The following is a 21,232-nucleotide window of genomic DNA, read 5'->3' as shown; positions in this document are numbered from 1 at the left end:
TCAGTGAAGAATATTTGAGGTAATTTCTTATTTTTTGTGCACACACAACAAACACAAAGTCCCATCATTACATACTCTACAAGCATTGGATCGCCACACGAAGAAAGAAGACTAAACGGTACGTATTCCAAATACATAATTAGGGACAATTGTGAGACCATGATTTTCAGAGGCATGAGTAAAGCTAATTTGAATACAGTTATTTCAAAAATTCAGTCATGGACTTAACAAATTCAGATATAGCAACGATGCCATTATCACCTTGTTCCGGGGCAATAGGCGAAGTTCGAGCAACTTTGCTGGATGACCATGCTTGTTTTGCAAACGTGCAATCTGATCTAGATATCTAGATATGGACACAATCAGATCTTAAAGTCTTGGAGTTCTTACAATCTATGAATTGGCATGCATTGCAAGTAATCAAAATTTCTAAGAAGGTGCAATAACTACTTCTAGAGACCACCTAGAATTCTCCCATACTAGAACGAGGATTCTATCCTAAAACTATAGAATGAGACTTTCATTATATTCTTTAATGTGAACTGCTCTCAACATCCCAGTATTTTACTTGTATGAAACAAAAGGGTTTCATTTAAAGATATGATAGATGTGGAGCCTAAAATAATCTTAAAAATCCTAGAGGCGACATATGAACTTTTGCTCAAGAAAGACAAGATTGCCCTCATTAAATGGGTAGCCTTCTTAGATATTCCCACGTGCAGCTTAGCACCCCTAAAGGTCCAAGCAGTTGAATACCTACAGTTCACCTACCCATGACAAGAAAACATCAAGGCATTAAAGATAATAATTAATTACCAAATCCTATCTTTAATGCATTCCCAATTGAAGATTCACTCCATCAAGTAAGTAATCCCTATTTAAATCAATTAGGGATATTTGAACCATTATCTCAAGATATATTTCATATTTAATATCTTGAAAATATTCTCTCAATAAATCTTGGCCAATAGGATGCTACCATGTGTAGGGTAAAACCCTAACACCATGGCCAGCCACTCCCCTATATATACTTCCATCTTTACCAAATTTTGGTAAGCTGCATTTTCGTCAAAGCAAGAAATGGTGGAAATTTGCATCGAAAATAGACAATACATCACTGTTCATGGTTCAAAGACAAAATTATAAAAAGTAATTTGGGTTCTAAAGCTTCAAGGTAGAAATGTAGGAAACTTCCTAACTTTAATAGCTTGCTCAAAGCCATGGCAATATGTATAAGCTTTGGCTCAGAACCTTTTAGCACCCCAAAAGTTATCCCAAATGGCACAACCCTTCTTGTCATACGCAACAAGGACACTAATTACATGTAAAGACCAAAATGAAAATTTGTACATATTACTTACCACACCCAACAATTTGAGGTTGAAGGCGATTTCATTTGCTAACGATCGAACCAAAAATACTACTAGGTCTTTTAGATATGCATTTAAGGCTAATTTGAACTCAACCAGTGATGCTATTGCGTCCCCGCTCAAATTGAAGTTCAAGATAACATCAATGGTTGGCTATTTCCAGATGGTCTACCAAAACAACACTTGCTTGTCTGTAATTTGCTGAAAGAATAGGAATAACAGTTAGGAAGTGCAAATGTTTTTAGATTAAAGTCTTGAAATGTTTCTTAAAGGATTGAACTCGGAGAGATCCACTGCGAGAAGTGAAGATCAAATTCCTAACTATTCCCAATCTCTTTGCTTTAAGTCCATATCTCTGACGGAATTGTTTATAGCCACCATGTCGAACGTACTTGGACGTTTCTTGGGTTGCTTGATAGTTGTAATCATAGCCTACAATGGCATCAAGAACATCAACCATGTCTAACACTCTTCTCGTGATGTGTCTAATATAGTTAAACACAACGCAATTCATTAATAGCCATTGCATAAATATATTGTTGAAACAAGTAATGAACATTACTCTTGCAAAACAAGTAGGTTCTTGAATAGAGCAGAAATGTTCAGGAATGTTTGTTTTGATTAACATAACATACCCAATGGTGTCATGTCTGGGGATTAACGGAATCACTCCCGCCCGGCTTGTGAGACCAACAGTTGATTTGATGCCCATTACAGAGTTGAAACTTGAGGATAAATTATTAAGATATGTCCCTAAGGTTCTATTTAGTGTCCCTATAGTTCTATCTTGATTGAAATTTTGCAACCGGTTATATTTGTGCATATTCTCTGTCAAAACTCAAGAGTTCACAAGCATTTGAGAATAACTTCATACTAACCTTTCTTTGATGACCTCTGGCACTCTAACCAGCAGGTGCTGTAAGAGACCTAAACTAAGTCCACTCACTCAAGCTAGCCTTCCCCAATATGATGGATCCGGTATTCCTTAACTTTGCCACATCCTGAGGCACCACGAAGCCAATCAGAGTGAATGAGCTAGCAGTGGTATTCAGCTTATCTTTGGTTCCAATGTTGTCCTTATTGAGGGTAAAAATATAAATGCAGGTGCAAAAAATCTTCCTTAAATATTGGATAGTTTGTTATAGTTGTTTTTAGTTAGTTAGAATGAGGTGTTTCTCTCATTGGTTGAGAATAATTGTATAGATACAAGTTGTAATATTATTATTAAAATCAATGAAAAGTTTATTCCCAATATGGTATCAATCACCTTCTGTCTCATGGCTTGATCTAAAGACGCTTCACCGCATGCAATTTCTTCTTTCTTATTTCTCTGTGATTGCAATCACTATCTCTACACTTTCTCTATCTCAAAACCCTAGCCTTTGACATCAATGGCAACTTCAGTTTCTCCCTCATATGACTCCACAACTTGGGTTCATCAACCTTATCCGATGACTTCCTCTGTCACGATCACACCTCCAACGACTTCTTACATCATGATTTAGAACATTGGATTGATGGTGCTGATTAAGCTCACAACTATCAATTATCTCACTTAGAGTACTTTGTTCACTCTAAGTTTTCGTCGCTACAATCTCACCGGCATAGTTGATGGATTGACACCTCCACTGCCTCAAATGCTACTTGATGATTCCGGTAATTGCACCTCTCTTATCAATCCAAAGTATGTTTTTTGGTATGAAAATGATTAAAATATCCTCATCTGGATCAATTCTACACTTTCTAAAACCCTAATTCCTTATACTGTTGGAGTTCATTCCTCTCGAGAACTTTGGGCTAAACTGGAATCAAGACTGACTGGTGCATCTCAATCTCACATTCATGATCTCAGATCTCATCTGCATAACATCACTAAAGGAGAATCCATAACAGCTTAATTTCTCCAACAAATTGAGGAAATCGCATACGCTCTTGCGAGTGTTGGAGCTCCAGTTGAGGATTCAGAGCTTATTTCCGTCACGCTTCATGGATTGCCATCAGAGTATGATTCCTTTGTTGATGCTATTCAATTTCACATCGGATCTACTACAATTGATTAATTACATTGCATTCTTCTGAGCAAAGAGATTCAATTGAACAATCGCAAAAAATCGCCTATTACTCCTCATTTTCAGGCGTATAATTCCTTTGTCGGTCTTTTTCCCACACCACATGTGAACTCTCAGGCATAGAATGCTCAAAATGCTTCTTCACACAATTTCTCTAAAGGCTGTTCTCATAATTACTCTCAACATCATGGCAATTCTTAAAATCCTAAAAACTATCAAGGTAGGGGTAATTTCATGGGCAACTCACAACGTAACAGTTATCGGCAGAATAATCAACATTTCACTCGTGGTGGTCGTTTATACTGTAATTCCTCTAGCAAACGAACTCCTTGTCAGATTTACCGCCAATATGATCATGAAGCAATTGATTGTCCACGAAGAATGAATCCAAGCTACATTGGCACTTCCTCTCATTTTGCCATGGTTACAAATACTGGATCTACCTCTTCTGCACCTACTTGGCTTGTAGATTCTGGTGCCAGTTCACACATGACTAACAACTACACCAATCTTCAAAATCATGAAGCTTATCATGGTCATGAACATGTCTACACTGGTGATGGAAAATGTTTGCCTATCTTTCATTCTGGCATCTACCTTAAATACTAGTACTCATTGTTTTCAGTTGAAAAATGTTCTTCATGTGCTTGATTTAAAGCAAAATTTGCTTTCTGCAAACCAATTTTTCTTGACAATTGGTGTTCCATGCATCTTTATCCTTTTCACTTCAATGTGAAGGATATTTCTTCCAAGAATATGCTTTTTAGAGGACTAGTTTGTGATGGTGTAAACACAAAAATTATGTAATGAAATGAGAACACGTGTACAAAATAGATTTGTATTGATTTGAATTTGTAGGTTACAATCTCTGTTTACAACTTTTCCTTTAATTCAATCTTCAAATTTGATGTAGATGCATGATTGTTGATCCAAGGGTCGCGATGACTTGATCTCGAACGAACGGCTGAACGATTGCTTCAAGTTTTGAGCTTGAAAACAACGCGTGGATGATCTTCACCTCAAGAGTGCTGCAAAGGTAGTGTTTGGTGCGGGATTTTGTTGCTTCAAAGGTCTTGGCAACTTGATCTTGAAACAAACGTTGCTACAAGTTTATAGGCTTGCAACAAAGTCTTGAAGGAATTGGCACGAGTGCTTGTTGATTCTTCAAGGAAGTGCTTTGACTTTGGTCCAGAGAAAGCTTTGGCTTTGGTTGAATGTTCTTCGAATAGAGCTTTGACAACATATTAGTCTTAAAAGGTTTGTGAAGAGGTTATTTTGTGTAGAGATTTTTCGACCCTTATGCTTGTGTGAGGACCTTGTAATTATAGGCTTTTCAAAGCTTGCCATTGGGTGGATTTGGCTTTAATTTACATCCTAATTTGTCCATGGGAAAATTTAGGCATGTCTTGTGTCTTAATTTCAGCCACTTTACTCCCTTGGCCAAAATGATGAGGCCTTGTTGCCTAATTTGTGAGCAATCTTCAATTCTTGCTTGTTTTATGAAGATGCCTTAACTTTCTGTCCGGTTTTAGGACAAATCTAGACCCTTTTGCCGAATTTAAGGGAATTTTCTCCCTTGTGCCGATTTTTAGGAAGATTTTATATTTCCTTTGCTTGATTTGTGCCACATGTCATTGATGACTAGTCCATTTGTGATGAATCATATGCCACGTGGAGCTTTATGATGCATCATTTGTATGCAATGAAATTTACATGTCTACAGATGGCTTCTACCTTTTTCATGCATCATCATCTATTGTTGGTAATCACAAAGCTTTTGTTGTTGTTACAAAGGCTTTTAGGGATCTTTGGCATCAAAGACTAGGTCATCTTTCTGTCAAAATCTTAAATAAGTTGGTCTCAAATTCATTTATTTATGTGTCTAGTCCTATAAATAAAGCTTTTTGCTCAGATTATGCTATAAGCAAAAACTCTAAGCTTTCTTTGTCTCTGTATCTTGTACTACAAGAAAGCCATTAGAGCTTCTTCACACTGATGTCTGGGGACTAGCTCTGTCATCTCTGTCCATGGTATTAGATACTATGTGATCTTTGTCGATGACTATACCGAGTACTCTTGGTTTTATCCCTTGAAGTATAAGTCTGATGTAGTCTTACATTTGTTCAATTCAAAGCTCTTATTGAAAATTAGTTGGAAACCAAGATTATTTCTATACGATCAGACTCTGGTGGTGAATTCTTGAGTTCAAATTTCTCTAAGTTTTTACTTGCTTATGGTATTACACATCAACTAAGTTGCCCTCACACTCCAAAACAAAATGGGTGTGCTGAGCACAAACACAAACATGTTGTTGAGATTGCAAGAACTTTATTGACAATTTCAAGGGTTCCACATTAGTATTGGGTCATGTTTTCTCTACAACAATTTATCTCATTAACAAAATACCCACTACCACAAAATCATCTCATTGGGAATCTTTATTCAAGAAAGCTCTAGAGTAAACCATTCTCAAAGTTTTTGGTTGTAACTGCTTCCCTTGGTTAAAACCTTACACTACATCTAAGTTAGAACCAATGAGCAAACATTGTGTTTTCTTGGGATACAGTTTAAATCACAAAGGGTATAAGTGTCTGGATCGTATCTCTAATACGATCTACATCTCCAGACATGTTATTTTTTATGAGGGTAATTTCCCTTTTCATAAACCATCCCCATCAAATTCATCCCTTTACCATATTCACTCTTCATCACAATCACATCCTATCCCATGTACTGTAACATTCACCTCAGTTAGTCCTTGCCTACAAACATCAACCCTAACACCTCATTCTCAAGTCTCATCCTTTATCTCCCACTCACCAAATACTCTTTCAATTTCTCATTCCTCTCCACCACTGCCTCAACCAAATACCACCATTCCAACCTCCTACATTAATCTTAATACCAACATTCATCCAATGCAAACTAGATCAAAATCTGGTATTTTCAAACCTAAAGCCTTAAGTGCCACTAAACATCCAGTCTCATCTCATCTCATTGTTGATTATGTTCCATCTACTTATCTCCAGGTATCCAAATATCCCCATTGTAGAAAAGTAATGCAAGAAGAGTTTAATACTCTTCTAAACATTGGTATTTGGTCCTTGGTTCCTTCTTCTCCATCTCAGAACCTTGTAGGCTGCAAGGGGGTGTTTTGAATCAAGAGGAAACCTGATGGTTCCATAGACAGGTATAAGGCTCTGCTTATTGGAAAGGGATTCCATCAACAAGAAAGGTTAGACTACATTGAAACCTTCAATCCAGTTGCACAACCTATAACAATTCGACTTCTTTTCACCTTGGTTGCCCAATATGATTGGTTTTTCATACAACTTGATGTGAGCAATGCTTTTCTCCATGGTAACTTCACAGAATCTATATTCATGCAACAACCCTCTGGATTTGAGGATTCTACACAACCTAATTCTGTTTGCAAGTTACATAAATCCTTGTATGGACTCAAACAAAGCTTTTTGAGCTTGGTATGAAAAACTTAACGGTGCATTACTTTCTTTGGGATTTGTTGGTTCACAATCTGATCATTCCTTATTTGTCAAGAAAGATCATCAGTTGGTGTTCATTCTTGTTTATGCTGATGACATACTTGTCACTGGTCATTCTCCACAAGCCTGCAAGCAAGTTATTGGACAGTTGAGTGCTTTATTTCCAATCAAGGATCTTGGTTCCTTACATTACTTTCTTGGCATTCAAGTTAAACGGTTTTCAAAGGGTATTTTCATTTCTCATACTAAATACATTTTGGATGTGTTGCATAAGGCTAAAATGGATGGTGCAAACCTTGTATTACTCCACATAGCACATCCAAGCTTGATCATAATTCTCCATTCTTGGATAACCTTACTAAGTATCGATCACTTGTTGGAGCACTACAATATCTTTCCTGGACTAGACTAGACTAAATCTTTCATTTGCAATGAATCTTGTTTGCCAGTTTATGCACTGCCCTAGAATGTCTCATCTTCAAGCAGTCAAGCGAACCTGAGGTATCTTAAAGGATCCAATGATTTTGGCCTCTGGCTTTCTAAGAGTTCTTCATTACCAAGTATCAATGCCTACTCAGATGCCGATTGGGCATACTGTACCCTTGATAAAAAGTCCATTGGTGGTTTCTGTGTGTTTTTGGGCAACTCCATTATCAATTGGAGTGCCAAAAAGCAGTCTACAGTGGCAAGATCCTTCACAGAGGATGAATATAGGTCATTGGTTAACATAGCTGCAGAGATAACATGGATATGAAAATTTCTTGTGGACATTGGTTTTCAATTACCTTGTAATCCGAAGCTATGGTGTGATAATGCCACAGCCATCTCTTTAACCAAGAATCCTATTTTCCATGCAAGACTAAGCATGTTGAAATAGACTACTACTACATTCGTGAAAAAGTTTTGGTAAAAGAGATTTCTTTGCATTTCGTTTGTTCACAGTATCAAGTGGCTGACATTATACATACACTAAAACTGGGTTCCCCTGACACAGTTTTTCATTGTTCGTGAACAGTGAAATGGTGGAAATGCGCTTTGTTTCTTCTCACTTCCACGTTTTGTTGTTTGTTTGGTACAACAAAGTTCTGCCCATCTTTGCCACAGGTCACTCATCGTTTAACCCTCTGTTTTTGTTCCTTTTTCTCGATCTTTCTTTCGGCTACCGCTTCTTTCTTTCTTGGCCATGCATCAATCATTGTCGAAGGCTCCGCTCAGACTTTCTTCTCGACTTTTCCTTTCGTTTCGATTTCTCTCTCTGCGGTCTTCTCTTTTCTTATCTCCTCATCTGTCACTCTTCCTTAGATTCTTCTCCTCCACTGAAACGTTTGAGACCAAAGCTTAAATATGGTTCTTGACACTGTTTGGACCTCTCAGGCTCACACATTCTTCTTTCTTTCTTTCTTTCTTTCTCTCTCTCTCTCTCTCTCTCCATTTCTATTTGGCTTCTGTGGTGGCATTCTGAGATCTGGTAGTGGGATCTGACGATCAAGGGTGAGTTTTTTCATCTGGGTTTTGCCTCATTGTGGATGGTTTTTGCCTTTTGCTGTGAAAATTGATTTGAATTTTTGAAAAGTTTAATGCTTGATGTAAATCTGCATCTGGGTTTTGTTTGGTTATCATTGAAATTGCAAGGTGAAATCGTTTTTAATTTTTTGTTGGTAGAGAGTTTTGCTGAAACGAAGCATGGCGATGTGACGTTCTCGGAGATCAGCACCACCATTCTTAAGAAGATTTGCAAGTACTTTTATTGGAACCTTCAATATGCTAGGTTCAGATTATCTCTCTTAATTTATTGTTTGTTTAATTATTTAAATTTTAAATTCATTCGCCTTTGTTATAATATTTGAGGTATTTACATGTCAATGCTTAGAAGATTGATGGGTTTCTTCTGAATTGGAATTCATATTGATCAATGTGTAAAGTTAGTGGGGTTAAATCTCAATAATGTTAATGTTTTGTGATACCAATTTTACATCTTTGCTTCTTTGAAACCTTTCTTTCAGTTCTAGCCTTTTTAATGTGGAATATTGGTGAAAATAAGAAGTGTTTTTAATGTGCATAGTTGTTATATTAATGTGTAGGCATTGATGGCAATGCCCTCTCTTGATTTCAACCTTCTCCTCCAAATTCCCAAAAGAGTGGTATAGTTCTCTCATTCACTTCCTTCTTATTTCAATACATACTTGGTTACAATTTCATTATTTTCGTTCAAATGAGTGATGGAGATTTCAAATAGGTTGTGCACTCTGTATTCTGCAATTTATAATTCCTCTCCTCATTTGAGTTTTCCTTATCATAATTATTTATGATCTTATTTTTCATTGTGCACTCTGTGTGAAGTGTTCTTTATAATAGCAGTGTATCTTATGGTGGGTTTATAATAGCAAATGTGAAGTGTTGTTTGTAATAGCAGTGTATCTCATTTTATGTCATCAAATAAGGAGGGGAATTTTGAATACAGTTTTCAATTCAAATTGTATGTGGAGTGTTATTTATTGTTTGTTTGTTTTTTTTTTTTTTTTTTTTTTTTGTTTCTTTTTCATACAATTATCATCATTTGGTCATAGTTGCCCGAGTTTGAGTAGTTTGTGTGTCCAACTTTCGGATTGTACTTTCTGTTGACAATGATCTCATTGTTTCTGATGTGGGACAAGGTTTGAAGTTGGAGAGACCAAGAACTAGGCACCCTCTATAGACTGCAGTACTACTACTCTTGCTGAGGAATGTGAGATGTTAAAATACAGTAATTTTATTCTTAGTCTTGCTGTTAAAAGTTGTTTCATTGGTGTATTTACTCCCTTTTTTGTTGTAGATCGACAGGTCCAGCTCAAGATATAGATAAAAGAATACAAGCTCTTAAAAAAGGTATAATTTATTAACCCTTTTGGCATGCTAGGAATATGTACCCCTTTCCTTGCTTCAGTATGACTATAGATATTGTTTGGTAAGTTAGGAATACGTACCCCTTTCCTTGGGATTTTTAGTGGTGTTTTTAATAGAATTATAGATTTGAGTGATGAGTTTTTTCAATGGTGTTAATTTTTTAACAATTTATGATGCTATTTGTAAAATTTAGTCAGAATTTTTATTAACAACTATTATATCGTTTTTTATTCCAATTCGCAATTACTTCTTTTGTTAAATTTAAGCTTGATTATTTTAGTAAATTTTTATACCTTATGTCCAAATACATATATTGTATTGTATATGTATAGTTTTCATAATGTTGCTGAGCATTTTGAGTATGCATTTTTTGTGTAGAGAGTGAAGAATGTACTGTTCACAAAGGCAAAACAAGGAACAACAACTACTTTATATGGGAAGAAGAGGTTAGTTAAATTGTAAATTTTGTTTATTTGGTTAAATTTGAAGTTGGTTGGCTTGCATCTAATTCGGTCATTTGCTGGCACAGGTTAAAGTCACTGGTTTTATAAATGCTGGTGGCTGAAATCAATCTAAGTTAATGTTAAAACGATATCATTATTTTTGTTATGGTGAGGACTAAGAACTTATAAACCTTTTCTTTAGGGAATTGTTATTGGCACTCCAAAAATCTCATTTTGCACTACAAACTTTCTATATTTAGAAAGAAAAATACACTAGTGAGGAGTGTACAATGAGATTTTGGAGTGCTAATAACATTTGCCTTTCTTTATATCTCTCATTTTTTAAATTAAGATATTTACTTTTTTTTATACCTCTTTTGTGATCATTTACTGAGAATTTGTTAATTGTTTTATTATGTATGAGGTAGGATTTCTACGTTCATTTCTTATCTTTAGAGATTGCTAGATTTCATGTTGTCGAGTAGTTTATGGATTTTTCATATTAAGTGCATCAATATGTCGTTGCAATAATTCAATTAGATGTGATATAAGTTGATGTGTTTACACCTTTAAACATAAAATTTTCACACAATTTCAGCAACGCGCAGGCAAAACTTTCTAGTTTGTAGTAAAGCGTTGTCCAAATCAAGGTTATTCTTTCTTAGGGACAAACTTGCTCTTCGCCAGCCTCAGTTCAGTTTGAGGGCAGATATTGAGGGTAAAAATGTAAATGCAGGTGTAAAAGATGTTCTTTAGATATTGGATAGTTTGTTATAGTTGTTTTTAGTTAGTTAGAATGAGGTGTCTCTCTCATTGGTTGAGAATACTTGTATATATACAGGTTGTAATATTATTACTAAAATCAATGAAAAAGTTTATTCCCAATAGTCGAGTAAAATTGGAATTGTTTGGTTTAATATTTAAACTTTGGGCTTCAATGGAAGGAAGCCCAAATGAGCACAATAAAGAAGGTTTGCCCGAAGCCTAGAGTCAAGCCCAGGACATCCATCTTAAGACGAAGTGACGGCCCCCCATTAATGCAAAGGCTAGGCGGTTACAAGAGAAGTGACAACCGATGGAAACCACCTACTCCCGGCCAAAAAAGTACTTTTGGATGACAGAACATGTAAAAATGTTGATGATTCACTACCTTTCAGTTACTTTCGGGCAAGAACAGAAACATCACAGTTGGGTTAATTCATCTATAAAAGGAGGAAGAAGGCCCAGAGACAAGAACACTCAACTAATCAAACAAACAAACATACAACTTGTCTCTCAGTGAAGCAAATACTCAGAAAGCTGCGCTTTGTCCAGATTCTGCACCCTTTTAGCCTTAGATTTCCCATAGAAAGACATATGTTGTCTATGTAAAAGCTCTGCTACCATCCCCAAATGCTGGAGTATCGATTCTCTTGTGTAAACTCATTTACCCCTCGTCCCTCTTTATTACTCAACCCTTTGTAACTGCAAAGAGAAGAGATTGCAAGATGTTTTAACCTTGCCCGACAAGTTGAAATCTTGCCCGACTCTCTTTGTTTTTGCCTTAATATATCCCTTAATATATATATATATATATATATATATATATATGCAAGTCATTTTTGGTCTCTTGATGATCCAAAGTTCTATTAACTTTCAGATCTAGTTCACTTAGTACTTTTACTATCGTAAAAGTAAATGAAACTAATGCCTTGATCAGATCTGAACCCCTACCCTTTAAAGCATACACGATAAACAAAAGTCCTTGATCTTAAGGCATAGAAAAGAACTTAATGTGGACTTAACCCATCCCCGACAATCATTTGATGATAAGAAGTCAGAATAACTTGAGGCGCAAGTAATCTGCTTAAATACACTCATTCTACATCTGTCATACAAAGATGGCAGTGGCACGCCTCAACACTTAGTCAGTTTTGATTGCGAGCCTCACGGCCTATACCTAAGGCCTGACAAAGGCACCTTTCAGAACTAACTCTGTCCTCTTATTGCAGTCCAACAAGCGAGCGAGAGCCCGACAGCTAACCAAAGTGCCAACTCCTCGGGGAGTTGTGTGCTCGAGCCAGGGACCCTTCCTAGCAAAATTCTTGCCCGAACATAGTTTTGGCACACTCGGTGGGACACAAATCTTGTATGCTAAGAAGACGAAAGAAAGAACAAACCTTCAGGTGGAAAAAAGAACGGAAACCACCCCAGTATACACCAAAGATCTAGCATGGCAAACTTCCCCAAAGACTTGCAATGACCTGTCCTGACGGAAAGCCCGACTCATTCTAAGAAATCAGGAGGGAAGGTCACAAATGAAGACTTGCAGGCTACCATGATGGCTATCATACAAAGTATGGAAAGAGATTCTCTACGAAGAAGTCAGTAGACTCTTTTCCCCAACAAAGAGTCTGCAAAGAAGGCTAGATCTGAAGTGTTCTGCCCCAGGAAATGATCGTGCTGGAAAGATAATGAGGGAATCCAGCCCAGTGGAAGAGCCAGTTATTCATTTGTTTCCTTTACTTGTGGAAAAAATGAGTGAAGAGAAAAACAAGGAAAAATCTGGAAATTGTCAGCCAGTGTTCAAGACAATCAAGTAGCCAGAGTTGCCTGACCCCGTGTTATTGGATAGCAAGGGGCAGTGCGGGTCAGAAATAAAGCGGTTACTGAAAGAACCACAGGTTAATGTGACGATAAATGCTGATTCCTTTTTACAAACCCCGATAAACATGATCAACCTAACATGGGCAGAGAAAGGGAAAAAGAAAGCTACCTGGGAGGTAAAAGCTGAAAGGTGACAAGTTGATAGGCCGATTGAATGAGCTATCAAGTTGCCTAAAAGCCTAAAGCAGTAATAATCAAAGGGGTGGTTTTGTGCAGTAAATGTCAATGTGAGTGCGAGCTAGAGGAACCAACGGCAGAAGCCATCCTTGATCAAGAGTTGATCAAGAGAAGGAAGAGAGAAGAGCAGGAATCTAGTAGAAATAGTATACAGGCAACTGAGAAAGAAACCTCTCGGAACATCTTCCAGAGGTTGGGGGGAGACTCGCAGCCTAAAAACTTGTCAAAAGTATTCAGAAACTATGAAGCATCAGAAGAAGCAGAGGACAAGGAGGCCAAGGTACAAAGATGGGTAGATGTGAGGCCACCCCAACCAAGTTATGACGATGAAGATGTTAGAATGAAGGAAAAGATCGAAAACCCGGTCACAAAGAAGAATCTTGCCCGATTTGGGTGGAAATGGTACATAATCGGAAAGAATGAGAAGCATGTTAAAAAAATGGGAGCCTCTATAATCAGAAGGGTCCAAAGGCAACATAAGGCCCACATGAACTCATTGAAAGTCCCCACCACTTCAGAAACCTCTGAAAATGTAAAGATGGATAAGGTACTTGATGAGGACAAAAATCTACTTCACTGGAGAACCAAGAAAGAGGTAGAGAAAGCTAATAGCAAAACCGAGGGGGAAGAAGACCATGCGCCACCAAGCCTTCATCCAGGGAAGTATAGAATCCTAAAAGAGCTTAGGAGGATATGGTGATGATGCTAAGACCAAAGTGGAGCCCGGAGTTATTCTGTTTCGGAAAAAACTCACCTGAGAAAAGAATACCCTTACCATTGCTGGTTGATACTCTCTATGAGAGTCCAGTGCAGGCACAGAACTTTGGCATAACTAAAAAAAAAGGCGTTGTCTGAACTAATGCTGCCAGAAGAAGCAAAGGCTTGGTTAGATGAGTTTATGAACCACATCGAGGACAAGGAGAAAGATTTACCTAGACCCAGCAACTTCCATGTACACATGACATATGTTTTATCAGCCATGTTTCACACCAAGCATGATCAACCTTTCATGATGGAAGGTGATTACTTGACGACGGAACCTATGATGGCACATGTTAGTGTTAAGGAAGTGGAACAAGGAGAACCTAGCCATGCATGATTGCTTAAGCAACGAATAAAAAACCCTGAGAGAATATACTCAAACAAAATGGTCTTTATTCGCCCGAGTTCGACCCTGGCCAACCATCTAAAGCATAATATGTAACTGTGCACCTGGAAGGAGTACCCTTCAAGAGGGTCTTGATTAATGAAGGGGCCACGGTCAATGTGTTGTCATATAAGCAGATGAAGAGAATGTGCAGGAGGAAGGAGGATCTTATCCCCACCGATCTTATAGTTTCTAGTTTCTCGGGAGTTAGCACCAAAACGTATGAGATATTGCCATTAGAGGTGGACTTAGGTTCGAAACAAATCATGCTAGTCTTTTTTGTTGTGGATAGTACTTCCACTTATGGGGCTTTACTGGGCAGAGATTAGATTCATCAGAGTCTCTCTGTGCCATCTACCTTACACCAACAAGTGGCTATCTACCATGAAGAGGGAGAAACAGGACCTGGATTCTGGGAGATGGTGGAGGCCGAATCACGGCCATTCTTATCTACAACCAAGATCGCAGAAGCTAACTTCTACGATCCCAGTATTGGGATTCTTTAGTGTTCAGGATCTGATAAGAATGACCGCCCGACTAAGGTGACGACCTTAAAACTTCTAGAACAAGGGTTATCCCTTATAAGGGAACAATGGGATCCGCCCTATATCATCTCAACTCCTCAACACCATTAATGTTAGAACAAAAAAGGAAGGACCAAGTGATTGAAGTCAGGTCCTTAATAAAAAGACTGTTAGTATATAGGAGAGAGAAAAAACAAGAAAGGGAAAACTTAGCCATGAAAGAGGAATAGTTGAGGGGAGAGGCTTCGAGTAGCTAGAATCGAGAAGTAGAGTCTTATAGGGAAGAATTAGAAGCAGCCATCCAAATGGCTGAGTGTATATATAACCTGGAAGGACCAGAAGACTTGCTCGAGAACCTGTAACTAGTCGAATTTTTGTGTGCAAAACCTGACAAACCAACCCCAAAAGTATAAAACCCCTTGAAGAGCATTGACTTGGGAACTGAGGAGGACCCAAGGCCTATACAAGTCAGTTGTTTATTGAAAACCGAAGATTGGGCAAGGATTGTCAACCTTCTGCATGAGTTTAAAAACTATTTTGCTTGGCACTACACTGAAATGCCAGGTTTAGATCCAACCTTAGTAGAACACATGATGCTTATCAATGAGGGGTTTAGACTTGTCAAGCAAGCACCACGGAGGATGTCAAAAGAGATCGAGGAAAAGGTCAAAAAAGAGATATAGAGGCTGGTAAAGGCTAGATTTATTAGGCCTGCCAAATATGTTGAGTGGTTGCCCAACATTGTACATGTATTAAAAGCTATAACTAAAGCGGTTAGATGTTGTGTTGACTACAGAAACATTAATGGAGCCACGCCTAAAGATGAATACCCAATGCCCATGACTGATTTATCCATAAATGCAGTTACCAAACACAAAGTTTTGTCTTTTATGGATGGAAATGTCGGATACAATCAGATGAAAATGGCCAAAGAAGATACACATAAAACAGCTTTTAGATGCCCAGGTCATGTTGGGCTCAAAAATGATGATGCAACTTATCAAAGAGCAATGAACGCCATTTTTCATGACTTAATCGACCATAGTATGGAAGTGTATATCGATGACATCGTGGTGAAATCCAAGACTGAAGAGCAGCATTTAATAGATCTCAGACAAGCCTTAACAAGAATGAGGATCCACAAGCTAAAAATGAATCTAAAGAAATGTGCTTTTGGAGTAAGATCGGGCAACTTTTTGGGATTCCTTGTTCATAAAAAAGGAGTGGAGGTTGACAAGAACAAAGCTCAGGCAATCATGGAGACACCTCCCCCCACCAATAAGGTACAACTGCAAAGGTTGCTAGGGAAAATTAACTTTTTGAGAAGGTTCATCACAAATTTAGCGAGCAAGATTCAGTCGCTAACCTTTTTACTCAGGTTAAAAGACAAAGAAAAGTTTGAATGGGACCCACCACATCAAGAGGCTTTTGACAGCATAAAAGCATACTTAGCCTCTCCTCCAGTACTCATGCCACCTCAGAGGGGGAAGCCATTGAAGCTTTATATCTCTGCTTCGGAGAGGTTAATTAGGAGCATGCTGGCCCAAAATAATGAAGGAGGAAAGGAACAAGCCGTATACTACCTCAGTAGAATCCTTATTGAGGTAGAGACAAGATATACTCTAGTGGAGAAACTATGTTTGGCCTTGTACTTTACTGCTTGCAAGTTAAGGCATTACATGTTACTTTGCCACATCCATATCATTGCCAAGACCGATGTGATCAAATATATGTTGTCAAAACCAATGTTGACAGGGAGGATTAGAAAATGGATCCTAGCACTTTCAGAGTACAGCTTCCAGTATGTACCTCAAAGGGCAATTAAGGGGCAAGCAATTGCAGACTTCTTGGTCGAGCACCAAGAATCTCAAGAGGAAATGGTTAGCATCTCAGGAACTCTGGAAGTAGCAAGCGTATGGATCCCGCCAAATAGAGCCTATTCGGGCAAGGAAGAATGGGTCCAGCAAGAAGTGAAAAGAATAACTAGTCTTTAGATCACTCTTTGGAAACTATATTTTGATGGGTCTTGCACTCAGAATGCTGCAGGAGCTGGGATTGTCATCATCGATCCCAAAAGCTTTCACCATTGTTATACATTCCTCTTAGATTATCAAGAGACTACTAACAATCGGGTAGAGTATGAGGCACTGATAATTGGCTTGGAGATTCTAATGGAATTGGGGCAACCAAAGTAGAGGTGTTTGGCGACTCAGAATTGGTAATTAATCAGCTAAATGGGGAATATAAATGTAGACACATCACTATGGCCGATTATTACTTGGCGGCCACTCAGTTGTTAAGTTATTGGGGCACCGAAATATCAGTCGGTCACATCCCCAGATAATCAAATGTAATGGCCAATGAGATGGCCCAATTGGCTACAGGAGCCTAGATTCGAGAAAGAAGATTTGAAGTAGAAGTAGAGGTGCAAAGAAGAAATCTCCCTTTTATCTTTGATAGATGATTCAACTTGGATGTAATGACCGAAGAGCCCAAGATAAAAGATTGGAGATCACTCATTATTCAATACCTGGAAGATCATTCTTTTCCCACAAGTAAGAAGAATAGGCAACAGGTAACTAAATATGTGTGGTGGGAAAATAATCTGCTAAGAAAGACCCCGGATGGATTGTTGCTAAAATGCTTAGGCCAAGAAGAATCTATGAGAGTCATGGCTGAAGTATATAAGGGAATCTGTGGAGCTCATCAAGCTGGAACCAAAATGAGGTGGCTGCTTAGAAGATACAGTTATTTCTGGCTTAAGATGGAGAAAGATTGCAAAGCTTATGCTTGAGGGTGTGAAGAATGCAAAGGGCACAGACCCCTCCAACATGTGCCCTCTATGCCCTTAAACCCCGTGGTCAAGCCTTGGCCTTTCAGAGGGTGAGCAATGGACTTCATCAGGCAAATTCACCCAGCTTCTAGCAAATGACACACATTCATAATTGTGGCAACAGATTACTTCACCAAATGGGTAGAAGCTTCAGCAGTAAAAACCATAACTTCAGTTACTGTTAAAAAATTCATCGAAACTAAGATCTTACATAGATTTGGAGTACCCGAAACAATTGTCACAAACCGTGGACCATCTTTCATTTCAAAGGAAGTAAAAGAATTTAATGGTTGGTTCAAGATAAAGATGATTCTATCCAGTCCTTACTACCCCCAGTCAAATGGTCAAGCAGAAGCCAACAATAAGATCTTGGTTAACATTATCAAAAGAATGGTGGCAGATAGTCTAGAGAAGTTGGGAGATACTTTGTGGGCTTATAGAACTTCCATGAGGGCAGGAACTGGGACTACAACTTACGCTTTAAACTTTAGGCAAGATGCCGTGATTCCTATGGAAATTAACTTGAGTTCGGTCAGGATTTAGAACCAGTTTAGGCTACACAGTGAAGAATACATTGAGGCTATGTGTCAAGGAATTGAAGATTTAGATACAGCCTGAATTGAAGCCTTAGACAAGATTCAAGAAGGAAAGAGAGCTGTTGCCCGAGCTTACAACAAAAGGGTAAAATTGAAAACTTTCGAGGAGAGATGCTTAGTATGGAAAGCAATCTTGCCCTTAGGAGCCCAAGTGAGGGGCTTTGGGAAATAGAGTCCGACCTGGGAAAGCCCTTTCATTAGTCATCAAGCATTAGATAAGGGAGGATATTACTTGGCCGATTTAGAGGGAAATTCACAGAAACATCCAATTAATGCTAAATTTCTGAAGAAATATTGTCCGACTTTATGGGATATTAGGGATTGTTACGTCGAAGATGGTTAATTGGTTTGAAAGATCTAAAGACTAGCATCTTCATCATAGTTGAGTTGAAAAATGAAAGAGCAAGCTAAGGTAAAGTAAAGAGAACATTTTCATTTCATTAAATGATGAAGTTACATGAAGATTCTACTCAACTCCTCTGAAGCAACTATCCTAGGATGATATGCCAACATAATAACAAAGATTCTACTTAACTCATCTGAAGCAATAAAATCCCTCTGCATCCACGCTTGGAAGACCCATGGAGTTATTTGGGTACACTAAAGTCTTTTTGTGGAATGGAAAAATTGGGGGTAGAAACTGAGGCTAAGACTCATTACCAATCTCATGGTTGAACCCATTATTCGAATCAACGAGAAACTGATAGATAATTTGACGCTTGAGGAGAAGAAGGCTTGGGCTGATGATAGTCCTTCTGAAACTTTGGTATTGATCCCAAAGCATACACCTATGATGATGAAGTGACCAAGAATACAGAAGCTATGATTTTCCTTAAGCATATTGTTTTTTGTGGCTATTGAAACCTGAGATATCCATGTAGGTTCCAAGGAAAGCACTACGTCCTCATCGAAGAAAAGCTCAATACGCAGGCCAACCCGAAGGTGATGAGGGCTATATAGCAAGCGGTGCATAGTGGAAATCTCCTCACTAATCTTACAAGAGGGCTGAGTTCAAATTTTAGGTGATATCAAGAACTGAGAAAGCTAGCGACGATTTTCTAGAAATTATGAAGGTTCTGAGAATTCTGAGAAGTTTAGAATATATTGCACTAAGTAGTCAAGGAGGGAATTTATAGTAAACATACAACTTAGAGATTGAATTCGTGGGTTAGCGCAAGGGTTTAAAGTACAACGACTGTTTTAATTAATACAAGTCCTGAGAGAAGGCGTGCGCTTACGACTACTGTTCAATCATTATTAGCGGCTCGAGTTGCAAGATTAACAACGATTGAAGGGGACACTATTTAGGTTAATATTTAAACTTTGGGCTTTAAGGGAAGGAAGCCCAAATGAGCTCAATAAAGAAGGTTTGCCTGAAGCCTAGAGTCAAACCTAGGACATCCATCTCAAGATGAAATGACGGCCCCCCATTAATGCAAAGGCTAGGTGCTTACAAGAGAAATGAAAACCGATGGAAATCCACTTACTCCCGGCCCAAAAGTACTTTTGGATGGCAGAACATGTAAAAATGTTGATGATTCATTACCCTTCAGTTACTTCCGGGCAAGAATAGAAATAGCACAGTTGGGTTAATTCATTTATACAAGGAGGAAGAAGGCCCAGAGACAAGGACACTCAACCAATCAAACAAACAAACATACAACTTATCTTTCAGTGAAGCAAATACTCAGAAAGCCGCGCTTTGTCTAGATTCCGCACCCTTTTAGCCTTAGATTTCCCATAGAAAGACATCTTTTGTCCATCTAAAAGCTTTGTTACCATCCCCAAATGCTGTAGTATCAATTCTCTTGTGTAAACTCGTTTACCCCTCGTCCCTCTTTATTACTCAACCCTTTGTAACTAGAAAGAGAAGAGATTGCAAGTCGTTTTAACCTTGCCTGACAAGGTGAAATCTTGCCCGACTCTCTTTGTTTTTGCCTTTCCATTAATAGATTTGGTGTTATAATGTATCCCTCAGTATATATGCAAGTCATTTTCAGTCTCTTAATGATCCAAAGTTCTATTAACTCTCATACCTGGTTCACTTAGTACTTTTACTATCGTAAAAGTAAATGAAACTGATGCCTTGATCAGATCTGAACCCTTACCCTTTAAAGCATACAAGATAAACAAAAGTCCTTGATCTCAAGGCATAGAAAAGAACTTAATGTGAACTTAACCCATCCACGACAATCCTTTGATGATAAGAAGTCAGAATAACTTGGGGCGCAAGTAATCGACTTAAAGACACTCATTCTACATTTGTCATACAGAGATGGCAATGGCACGCCTCAGCACTTAGTTGGTTTTGATTGCGAGCCTCATGGCCTACACCTAAGGCTCGACAAAGGCACCTTTCAGAACTAACTCTGTCCTCTTCTTGCAGCTCGACAAGCAAGCGAGAGCCCGACATCCATCCAACGTGCCAACTCCTCGGGGAGCTGTGCTCGAGCCAAGGACCCTTCCCAACGAAATTCCTGCCCGAACAAGAATTTCATGTAACCCAGAGTAATAACCAGGGCCCTTACTCTTTCGCTGATAGTCGGCCTATTAGTGTGTAAAGTGCGCCCAGGTTCACCTCTATGACAGCATTGAGGAGAGGGTTTAGCCGGCAGATTTCTTGAAAGTCGAACTCAACAAGTTTGCTTGAAGTGAGTTGGTTGTTTTTGAAAGCTTGTTGGAGGTCAAATATTGTAGCTTCTTTGATATAGAATCCATGGACTCTGAAAGTTAGGGAACCAAATGAAGTTATAGCCAAAAGAATCAAAAGAAACAATGGGAAGAGAGAAAGTTTTGAGGCCATGGAAAAACAATGTAGTAGCTGATTTGACGAAACAATTGTACTTGCCTAACTTTTTGGTCTAGAAGTTAAATAAACAAAAACTCTGGACCAACTGGCAATTTATAATCTCAACTGGGCATGGTCTATTTGCTTAGTTCAAATAAGAGTATGATCCACAGAGGATATTGCTTGGCTCCTTATGTGCAAATCAGTCCGATGCGTGTACATGGAACTCACTTGAAGCAAAAAAATTTATATG

At 38.3% G+C, this 21,232-nt stretch overlaps 1 pseudogene; it reads right to left on the bottom strand.

Moving 5' to 3' along the window:
* Nucleotides 1-199: 199 nt before the first annotated feature.
* Nucleotides 200-20,994, bottom strand: LOC137728239 (putative amidase At4g34880; annotated as a pseudogene).
* Nucleotides 20,995-21,232: the final 238 nt, after the last annotated feature.

This window comes from Pyrus communis, chromosome 10 (genome assembly GCF_041283825.1).
Source record: "Pyrus communis isolate YQ-2024b chromosome 10, ASM4128382v1, whole genome shotgun sequence".
Classification (NCBI taxonomy): Eukaryota; Viridiplantae; Streptophyta; class Magnoliopsida; order Rosales; family Rosaceae; genus Pyrus; species Pyrus communis.
The sequence above is the reverse complement of the archived record's forward strand: the minus strand, read 5'-3'. Positions and strand labels throughout refer to the sequence as shown.